Consider the following 10,905-nt stretch of genomic DNA (forward strand, 5'->3'; position numbering starts at 1 on the left):
GCAAAAGACTAGACGTGTAGAGAGGAGAGATGGACTAGGACAGAGAGATGGAGATGATGACTAAGACGAGGAGGAGAGATGGACTAGAGACGGGATTAGGGAGCATGATCTTGCGAGAGAGAAGAGATGGCACTAGAGACGAGGGAGAGAGGAGAAGATGGACTAGAGACGGGAGAGGAGAATGGACTGGAGCAGATAACTAACTGACGTTATCTCAAGAGAGTGAGGAGGATGGTGACCTAGAGACTAGATAAATAACTGACTCTACATTATTCAGAGAGTGAGGAGATAGAACTAAGAAATTCCCTTGAAGATCTGAAGATCACAGCTTGATACAAAATACATTATGATTGAATGATACGAGTATAGGGATGGATGGTCTTCTTCCACAGTATGCAGACCAATAGGGCCAGCAGCAGTATACCAGCCAGGATAACAGGGACATGTAGCAACGCACAGTAACTAATATACAGAAGGTATAGTCATATACAGGACGATGGCCTGGATAACATAGATATGTAGTCACCTACAGTAACTAATATACAGAAGGTGTCACGTTCCTGACCTTATTTTCCTGTGTTTTAACTTTGTTTAGTAGGTCAGGACGTGAGCTGGGTGGGTAGTCTATGTTATGTGTATCTATGTTGGGTTCAATGTGTTGCCTGATATGGTTCTCAATTAGGGGCAGTTGTTTGACGTTTCCTCTGATTGAGAACCATATTAAGGTAGGTTGTTCACACCGTTTGTTTGTGGGGGATTGTCTTCCGTGTCAGTGTTTGTTACCACACGGGACTGTATCGTTTGTGCTGGTCTGTACCTGTTCGTGCGTTCTTCGTGTTTATGTAAGTTCATATGTTCAGGTCGGTCTACGTCGTTTTTTGTTTTGTAATTTTCCAAGTGTTTTTCGTGTTCGTCTTTYRTTWAATAAATTCATCATGTATTCCACCTACGCTGCATTTTGGTCCGATCCTTCTCGCCTCTCCTCATCCGAGGAGGAGGAAGAAATAGACGAACGTTACAGAAGGTATAGTCATATACAGAACGATGGCCTGGATAACAGAGATATGTAGTCACCTACAGTAACTAATATACAGTATGATGTGTGTGGACCTTCTAGAGTATGCAGGGTCAGCACCAGTTTACCAGCCATGTATTTATTTATTTTACCCTTATTTTACCAGGTAAGTTGAGTGAGAACCAGGGGTTGGAACCAAAATCATTTTCGAATCATTCCGTTCCGATGTTCCGACTAGAAGATAAAGTTCTAAACCGGTTCGAACCCCAAAGAAGTAGCAGTTCATATACCTGTGAAATCAACATCATTTTACATTTACCTCATTCATTTACCTCATTCATTTAGCTCATTAATCAATTAGCGCTGATAGAGCAGGTTGCTCTGGAATGGGTAATGTAGTTGTTTTCATGTTTGATTGGTCAGATAAGTGCAGGCACCAGATGCGGCTTAAATTTCACGAGAGGGGAGAGAGCGAGAGAGAGGGGTGGACATGGAGGGGGCTTGAAGTGTTGAACATCATGACTGGAATGTGTTTAGGCTATCACTAGCATTACAACTTCACCGAATGACAGAATTTTATACTGGACATTGGGAATATTTTTGGAATAAAAAATACCGTTATTAACCGGTTTTAAAGATGTGAAAATAACGGTTCTGTTCCAGAGCAGGAGAGAACTTCTGTTCCCTGTTCGGTTTCCATTCCTCTGAAAATGTTATTTTTCGGTTTCTGGTTCTGTTCCCTGAAATACTTCCAACCCCTGCTGAGAACTCATTCTGATTTACAGCAACGGGAATAGTTTCAAGGGAGAGGAGGAGGGAATAAATGAGCCAATTGGAAGCTGGGGATGATTAGGTGTCCATGATGGTATGAGGGCCAGATTGGGCATTTAGCCAGAACACCAGGGTTAACACCCCTACTCTTACAATAAGTGTCATGGGTTCTTTAGTGATCACAGAGAGTCATGACACTCGTTTAACGTCCCATCCGAAAGACGGCACCCTACACAGGGCAATGTCCCCAATCACTGCCCTGGGGCATCCAGGATAATATAGGTACAGTAACTACAGTACGTATAGTCAAATATGATGTGTGTTGGTACATTTCAGAGTGGGCAGACCAGCAGAGCCAGCACCAGGATACCAACCAGGATTATATACAGTTGTGTAAAGTACTTAAGTAAAAATACTTTATTAAAGTACTACTTAAGTCATTTTTTGGGGGTATCTGTACTTTTCTTTACTATAAAAAAAAATTGACAACTTTTACTTTTACTTCCCACCATTCCTAAAGAAAATAATGTACTTTTTACTTCATACATTTTCCTTGACACCCAAAATTACTCGTTACATTTTGAAAGCTTAGCAGGTACAGGAAAATGGTCCAATTCACACACTTATCAAGAGAACATCCCTGGTCATCCCTACTGCCTCTGATCTGGCAGAATCACTAAACACAAATGCTTCGTTTGTAAATGATGTCTGAGTGGTAGAGTGTACCTCTGGCTGTCAAAAAATAACAATAATAAGGAAATTGTGTTGTCTTGTTTGCTTAATATCAGGAATTTGATGTATAGCATTTACTTTTACTTTGTACGTTTACTCAAGTATYACAATGTAGTACRTTTTTCCACKACTGTACTTAAGTATATTTAAATCCAGATACTTTTAGACATTTACTCAAGTACTATTTTACTGGGTGACTTTCACTTTTACTTGAGTCGTTTTCTATTAAGGTATCTTTACTTCTACTCAAGTATGACAATTGGGCACTTTTTCCACCAGTGATTATATAGATATGTAAGACACAGTAATAGAGGTGTTTAGTCTGTGTTATACTAGGTGTTGGTACCTTCCAGAGGATGCAGACCATCAGGGACAGCACCAGGATACCAGCCAGGATGGCTATGAGAATCCACCACCAGGGGATCCAGTACTGGGCAGTCAGACCAACCTCTGGGTAAATCATCACTGGGACCTACAGGGAAAACACAGTCATATATAAGTGTTTTATTGTGAAGTGTCTTGTCTTTACTGTGTACGTATCACTAGTAGTTAATTAAAGCCCAGTGTCTTGGTCAGGAAAAGCCTGGCCCTAGTTATTCATGTGAATAGTTAAGTGTGTGTGTGTGTGTGTGTGTGTGTTTGTGTGTGCGTGTGCGTGTGCGTGTTAGTTACCTGTGCGGCAGCATCCCTCAGCACCAGGTGTTTGATGCTCGACTTGACTGTGATGTTGGCTCTAACCAGCAGCTCCAGAGCACTGACTGATGGGAACTCCTGACGGAGAGAAGAGAGAAGAGAAGAGAGAAGAAAAGAGAAGAGAGAAGAAAAGAGAAGAGAGAAGAAAAGAGAAGAGAGAAAAGAGAAGAGAGAAAAGAGAAGAGAGAAAAGAGAAGAGAGAAAAGAGGAGAGAAGAGAGAAGAGAGAAGAGAGAAGAGAGAAGAGAAGTGCGAGACAAGGGAAGAGTAAATTCATCAGCGACCCCCTCATAACTCGATGGGGATAAATATTATCTTATATATTTTTTGAAATTGCATATAAGGAGGTTCAGACAGACTGGCAGTGCATGGCTAGATAAACCAAGTCTCGGGCCCTGCGAAGGAACATTTTAAAGCCCACCTCTTGGCATCAGAGATAACATTTTCTGCAATTCTACACATTTTGTCAGGGGTCAGAGGGAAGACTTTACCGTTTTAAAGCTTAAAGCTAGAGTCAATAACAAAGCGGRCYCCCCGCCTCTGTTTTGGGTAAAYKGCTMAAGGARGGGCCTGGAGAAATGTAACTACTCCCAAATTCACAGCCAGCGCTATGGATGCAAGGACTGACCATCCATGATATAGTATAGATTTACKATGTGTTGAGGCTATACAGTGTTTGTTTACATTCACATTGTTTACAAACATTGGAGTAAAACAAGTTTATATTTTGGGTTCTCATGGAGTGTGACAGTTGAACTAAGCTCATGAGGTATTTATAAGTTATATTCTTCAAGAATCAATGGGTATATATCATGGTATTCCATACCAAAACTTGATGTAGCAACTAAGGATTCTAGATTTAAATTACAATGCATTTATACAGTACATTTATACAGTGCATTTATACAGTACATTTATACAGTACATTTATACAGTACATTTATACAGTACATTTATACAGTACATTTATACAGTACATTTATACAGTGCATTTATACAGTGCATTTATACAGTGCATTTATACAGTGCATTTATACAGTACATTTATACAGTGCATTTATGTAAAAAGTGGAATACGACTAGGCAAGAACACAAGATATAATAATTAGGCCCATGTTGCCCAGGTTTAAGAACATAAAATGTACATGAATAATATTGTATTGTATTACACCWTGTAAACTCACTGGATCCCCACTTTGAGACATTGTGCTTTAGTCAATGACTATGAATCCTGCTCATTGTTTCCTTACTAATACATGACCAAGAGGTTGGACAACGATGGCTAAATGTTGATTTATACATAGTCATGAGTACAAAGCAAAGTGTTKACTCTCGTTCTGCTGCAGCCCTCGTGTTGCCTTTGTAGTTACAAGTCTGTGATCGCTATCAATCCTTCACGATGCCCGTTCACAATAACTGTTTAATCAATACAAATGCTACTATTATCATACACTTGCATTAAGTTGAGGAAATGTGCCAAGCAGAGACATTACACTAAAGGTTGACTGGAACTGTGTGTCTGAATGTAATGGGCCAGCCCATAAAGAGAAACAAAATATGTTGAGATGTTGAGGGGGTTCCGGTATGGGAGCGTTGAGATGTTGAGGGGGTTCCGGTATGGGAGTGTTGAGATGTTGAGGGCTCTCCGGTATGGGAGTTGAGATGTTGAGGGGGTTCCGGTATGGGAGTTGAGATGTTGAGTGGGTTCCGGTATGGGAGCGTTTGAGATGTGTGAGGTGTCTCCGGTCTGGGAGTTTGAGATGTTGAGTCGTCTCCGGTATGGGAGTTGAGATGTTGAGGTGTCTCCGGTATGGAGCGTTGAGATGTTTGATGTGTCTCCGGTATGGAGTTGAGATGTGAGGTGTCTCGGTTATGGGAGCGTTGAGACTTGTTGAGGTGTCCTCGTATGGGAGTTGAGATGTGAGGGTTCCAGTAATGGAGTTTGGAGATGTGAGGGGATTCCGGTATGGGAGTGTTGAGTGTTGAGGGGTTTCCGGTATGGAGGTTTGGATGTGTGAGGGGGTTCCGTATGGGTGTTGAGATGTTGACAGGTGGTCTCCGGTATGGGATTGTTAGTGTTTGAGGGGTTCCATATGGGGAGTGTTGAGATGTTGAGGGATCTCCGGTGGGAGTTGAGATGTTGAGGTTCCGTATGGTCGAGTTGTGAGATGTTGAGGGTCTCCGGTATGGGAGTTGAGATTTTGAGGGGATATCCGTATGGGAGCTTGAGATGTTGAGTGTCTCCGGGTATGGGAGTTGAGATGTTGAGGTCTCCGAGTTAGGGGAGTTGCAGATGTTGAGTTTCCGGTATGGGCAGTGGTTAGATGTTGAGGGTGGTTCTCCGTATGGAGTTTGAGGATGTTGATGGTCTCCGTGTAGGGAGAGTGAATGGTGAGGTCGGGCTCCGGATATGGGAGTTGAGGATTGTTGAGGGTCTCCAGTCTGGTTAGTGGAGATGTCGGTAATGGAGAGTGAATTTGAGGGGTTTCCGGTTATGGGAGTTGAGATGTTTGAGGTGTACTCGGTATGGGAGGTTGAGATGTTGAGGGTTCCGGTGGGTGTTGAGATGTTGATGGGGGTGTTGAAGTGGTGGTTTTGAGCAGGAAGCTGATTGTCTGACAGCGTGGTAGTGTTAGACGATATACCACGGGTATGACAAAACATGTTCTTTTCTTTTATAACCAGATAATTCAGCTAGCAAAGTAAATAGGTGTGTGAAATAATAGGCCATACATTTTTATCAACTGCGCATGTCATGCATTGCACATGGAACAGTAGTCTTTATTAACCACTGTGATAGGTGATGTGGTGTTTTCCTCAGGAAGGTGCTGTTCCACAAGCGTCCTGGATCTGAGAGGCCGAGCCAGAGATAGCTGTGGAGAGGCACTGAAAGGAGCCAGGCGTTGGCTGATCCCGGAGAAGTCCTACAGACAGACGGGGGGGGGGGGGGGGGGGCGACAAGTGATGAGAATGAGGCGGGTCGGTGATTCAATTCTGATTCAGATGGGGTTTGGTTAAATTGCGGACGACCACATTTCAGTTGAATGCATTCATTGCACAACTGAACTAGGTATCCTTCTCAGCAGTGGATGCTGTGCATTGGGCCTTGGGGTTTGTGAGATTATTCTACAGTGCAGGTTCAACTGATATCTGACGTTCGGTTTACAACCTCCTCTTCTAAATCTGTTATCTCTCCTCTCTCTCCCTATCCACCTCACTCTCCCTCTGCCCCACTCTCTCTCTCCCCTCCCTCCCTCTCCCGCTCTTTCTCTCTCCCTCCATCCCTCCTTCCCTCTCCTCCCGTCTCCCCCTCCTTCTACCTCGCTCCTCCTCCCTCTCTTCCCCTCTCTCCTACCCCCATCCCTCCTACCTTCTCTCTCCCCTCCTCCCCTCTCCTCTCTCCCCTATCCCCCACCTTCTACCCCTCTCTCTCTCCCCCCTCCTTCTCTCACTCTCTCACCAGTTTGAGTGACTTCCGTCTCTCGGAGGCAGCCACAGCGGGCGTGGTCCTACCCAGACTGCCCTTGGTCATCACATGCCCCTCCTCTTCCGGGTGGGATCGCCCCTTCCTCCTGAACTGTTCACGGGGACAGGAAACAGAAGACGGCATATTTGTTTACAATAACGTATTTATTATAATCCACAGAGTTGTGTAAATTTAAGACTTGGATCATTTCTTCCGGTGCACTTGTTTGTAGACTGAGGTGAATATAAAATATATATTTTTTCTATTTWGCTTGTTTTGGATGTTTCCAAGGAAATMCAACAAGCAGGTTGARGTTTATTGTCACGAGTCTTGTCCTGAGGGCAGAACTGAYAGATTTCCCCTTAAATAGGCCAGCTGRAAAGAAAKCARTTGCTATTGTTAGACTCTAGCTTGAAATGTACTGATTCAAGTTACCACACTAGAAKTCATGAATTACATGACATGTWTCAGGAATSKATGTGTTGGGGTCAATGAAGGGTAGATGGGACTAGAAATATGGACAATTACTGAGAGTAGAAACTTCAWATTCTGTTTCATATTTCTGAAGAGGAAGGTGAAAGGCAACTGTTAGTCTCTGATAAGGAAGGCCGTCTGCGGAACTAGGGAGGAGTGAGGAATGCATCTCCAGGTCAAATCAACAGATGACGTGAGCAGAAACGTCTGGGAAAGGGGCCAGACAGGCCCACCACAACGTCTCTCCTACTGCAGTACTATCTCACACATACACTCCCACGCCCACAAAGGTTTTAGTAACAGACAGGGCTGTGACTACACCAGTGAGAGGAAACATATCAATTCCTGCCTAGCAACAGAGATGTATTGGCTGTCTAGATGTTTACGGCGTTGACCACGCCTATTAGAAGGTTATAAATATATATGTTTGTGTAATCATGCCCTGTCTCTGCAGCCGTATGACCCAGTGGGTGAATAAACTTGGTTTGAGTTTTTACTCAGTTGTTTGCACTATATTGTAACAAATTCATGAAAACAAAAATATGGTTTTGGTTTTCATTTAAGTTTAGGGTTAGGCGTTAGGGTTAGCAGTGTGTTTAAGGTTAAGGTTAGGTTTAAAATATGATATTATGACTTTGTGGCTGTGCCATGTAGTGAGCAAGAGTCATGATAAAAAACGCACACAAAAAACACCCAAAAAACGCAGGAAATAAAATAAAATAAAAGTTACAGATTGCACCTTTTTAAAAATGACTCAATCATGGGGTGTGTGGAATACATTTGCTNAAAAGTTACAGATTGCACCTTTTTAAAAATGACTCAATCATGGGGTGTGTGGAATACATTTGCTACAATTAAACAATTAAAATATCAACAGGCTAACAAAATGGCTACAGTTTCTATCCTGAAGCTATAAGACTGCTAAAGAGCTAACAAAATGGCTACAATTTCTATCCTGAAGCTATAAGCTAAATAGCTAACAAAATGGCTACATGGACTATCTGCATAGACTCTTATTTTATCACACTGACTCGACACACTCACAGGACCCTACACACTCACAGGACTCTACACACTCACAGGACTCTGCACACTCACAGAACCCTACACACTCACAGGACTCTACACAGTCACAGGACTCTACACAGTGACACACTCACAGGACTCTACACACTCACAGGACTCTACACAGTCACAGGACTCTACACACTGACACACTCACAGGACTCTACACACTCACAGGACTCTACACACTCACAGGACTCTGCACACTCACAGAACTCTGCACACTCACAGGACTCTACACAGTGACACACTCACAGGACTCTACACACTGAGTGTACAAAACATTAGGAACACCTTCCTAATATTGAGTTGCACCTCCCCTTTTTCCCTCAGAARAGKCTRAATTCYTCAGGACATGGACTCTASAAGGTGTRGAAAGRGTTCCGCAGGGATGCTGGCCCATGTMGACTCCAATGCTTRCRACAGTTGTGTCCAGTTGGCTGGATGTCCTTTGGGTGGTGGACCATTCTTGGTACACATGGGAAAAACCCAGCAGCGTTGCAGTTCTTGACACACTCAAACCCGTGTGCCTGGCAACTACTACCATACCCAGTTCAAAGGCACTTTGGTTTATCTAGCCAAAGATGCATTATACTGACATCGCTCTGCCATTTCCTGGTTGCTAAAATGCTAATAGTTCACCTAATTTCAGTTTATGTGACAAAACAAGCAAGAACAGCGTAGAGAATCATTGTACCATCTAAACCWCTGTGAAATATATTTTCAATAACCAAAAATATTGTATTTTCAGCGGTTTGAAGCTGGAGTACAAAACTAAAAGTAAAAGAAGCAAAAACTAAACTTAAGCAAAAGGAAGCATAGAAATAGTGCACATAGAACAGATCTACCGCTTCTTAGACTAGCTTTCAATGAGAATGACAGATCTATAACTCACAAATCTATGTGAATTTGGTCAGGTAACCCAAAAAGTGACATATTGCAGCTTAATTTTTTTTTTTTAAATCAACCCTCCTGTGTGTGTTGTTTCATGTTAATTATTCTGTTTTCCAGGTCCAAAATGACCCTTATACAGTTCAGAAGTTTTATACATAACACTTAGCCAAATAAAATTAAACTCAGTTTTTCACAATTCTACATTTAATCCTAGTAAAAAATCCCTGTCTTGGTCAGTGGATCCTTTATTTTAAGAATGTGAAATGTCAGAGTAATAGTAGAGAGAATGATTTATTAGCTGTTATTTCTTTTATCACATTCCATGTGGTCAGACGTTTACATACACTCAATTAGTATTTTGGTAGCATACTTTGGAAGTATGCTTGGGGTCATTGTCCATTTGGAAGACCCATTTGCGACCAAGTTTAACTTCCTGACTGATGTCTTGAGATATTTGCTTCAATATACTCCACATAATTTTCCTCTCATTTTGGCATCTATATTGTTTCGTGCACCAGTCCCTCCTGCAGCAAAGCATCCACAACATGATGCTGTCACCCCGTGCTTCACGGTTGGGATGGTGTTTCTTCGGCTTGCAAGCCTCCCCTTTTTCCTCCAAACATAACAATGGTCATTATGGCCAAAACAGTTCTATTTTTGTTTCATCAGACCAGAGGACATTTCTCCAAAAAGTACGATCTTTGTCCCATGTGCACTTGCAAATTGTAGTCTGGCTTTTTTATGGCGGTTTTGGAGCAGTGGCTTCTTACTTGCTGAGCGGGTATAGGACTTGGTTTTACTGTGGATATAGTATACTTTTGTACCGGTTTCCTCCAAGGTCTTTGCTGTTGTTCTTGGATTGATTTCAGTTTTCGCACCAAAGTACGTTTATCTCTAGGAGACGAGAACGCGTCTCCTCCTTGAGGGTATGACGGCTACGTGTTCCATGGTGTTTATACTTGCGTACTATTGTTTGTCCCAGATGAACCTGGTACCGTTCAGGTGTTTGGAAATGTGCTCCCAAGGATGAATCAGACTTGTGGTCTACAATATTTTTTCTGAGGTCTTGGCTGATTTCTTTTGATTTCCCATGATGTCAGCAAAGACGGCACTGAGTTTGAAGGTAGGCCTTGAAATACATCCACAGGTACACTCTAATTGATTCAAATGATGTCAATTAGCCTATCAGAAGCTTCTAAAGCCATGACATCATTTCTGAAATTTTTCAAGCTGTTTTAAAGGCACAGTCAAACTTAGGTGTATGTTAAACTTCTGACCCACTGGAATTGTGAACAGTGAATTATAATGAATAATCTGTCTGTAACAATTGTTGAAAAATGACTTGTGTCATGCACAAAGTAGACGTCCTAACCGACTTGCCAAACTATGAGTTTGGTTAACAAGACATTTGTGGAGTGGTGTGAAAAACAAGTTTATGTACTCCAACCTATTAGTGTATGTAAACGTCAGACTTCAACTCGTAGCTGATTAAAATCCATAATAATATATATATTTTCACCTAATGTTGTGTTAGTATTTGTTTATCAATTTAAGTTCTGTGAACATTATAGAGTTTGAGACTATTATTTGCTACTTATTGGCCGTCATTTCGTGTATGAAATGTGCTTCTGTCTAATAGAAATCTGGTCCAGGTCCTAAATAGTAGAAAGCAGATTATTCAGTGTGACTTGTCCCTTAGTCGGTGGGCCATTACGTAATATGTGGTGACAGTCATCTATATGAATGACTTGAGCGAGCACTTAAATACAGCAATTCATTTGTCTGCAATTGTTTCC

At 42.1% G+C, this 10,905-nt stretch overlaps 1 pseudogene; it reads right to left on the reverse strand.

Moving 5' to 3' along the window:
• LOC112075433 (integrin alpha-7-like) overlaps positions 1 to 10,905 on the reverse strand; it is an 89,677-nt pseudogene that overhangs the window by 5,599 nt on the left and 73,173 nt on the right.

Source organism: Salvelinus sp. IW2-2015, unplaced genomic scaffold (assembly GCF_002910315.2).
Source record: "Salvelinus sp. IW2-2015 unplaced genomic scaffold, ASM291031v2 Un_scaffold3153, whole genome shotgun sequence".
Taxonomy (NCBI): Eukaryota; Metazoa; Chordata; class Actinopteri; order Salmoniformes; family Salmonidae; genus Salvelinus; species Salvelinus sp. IW2-2015.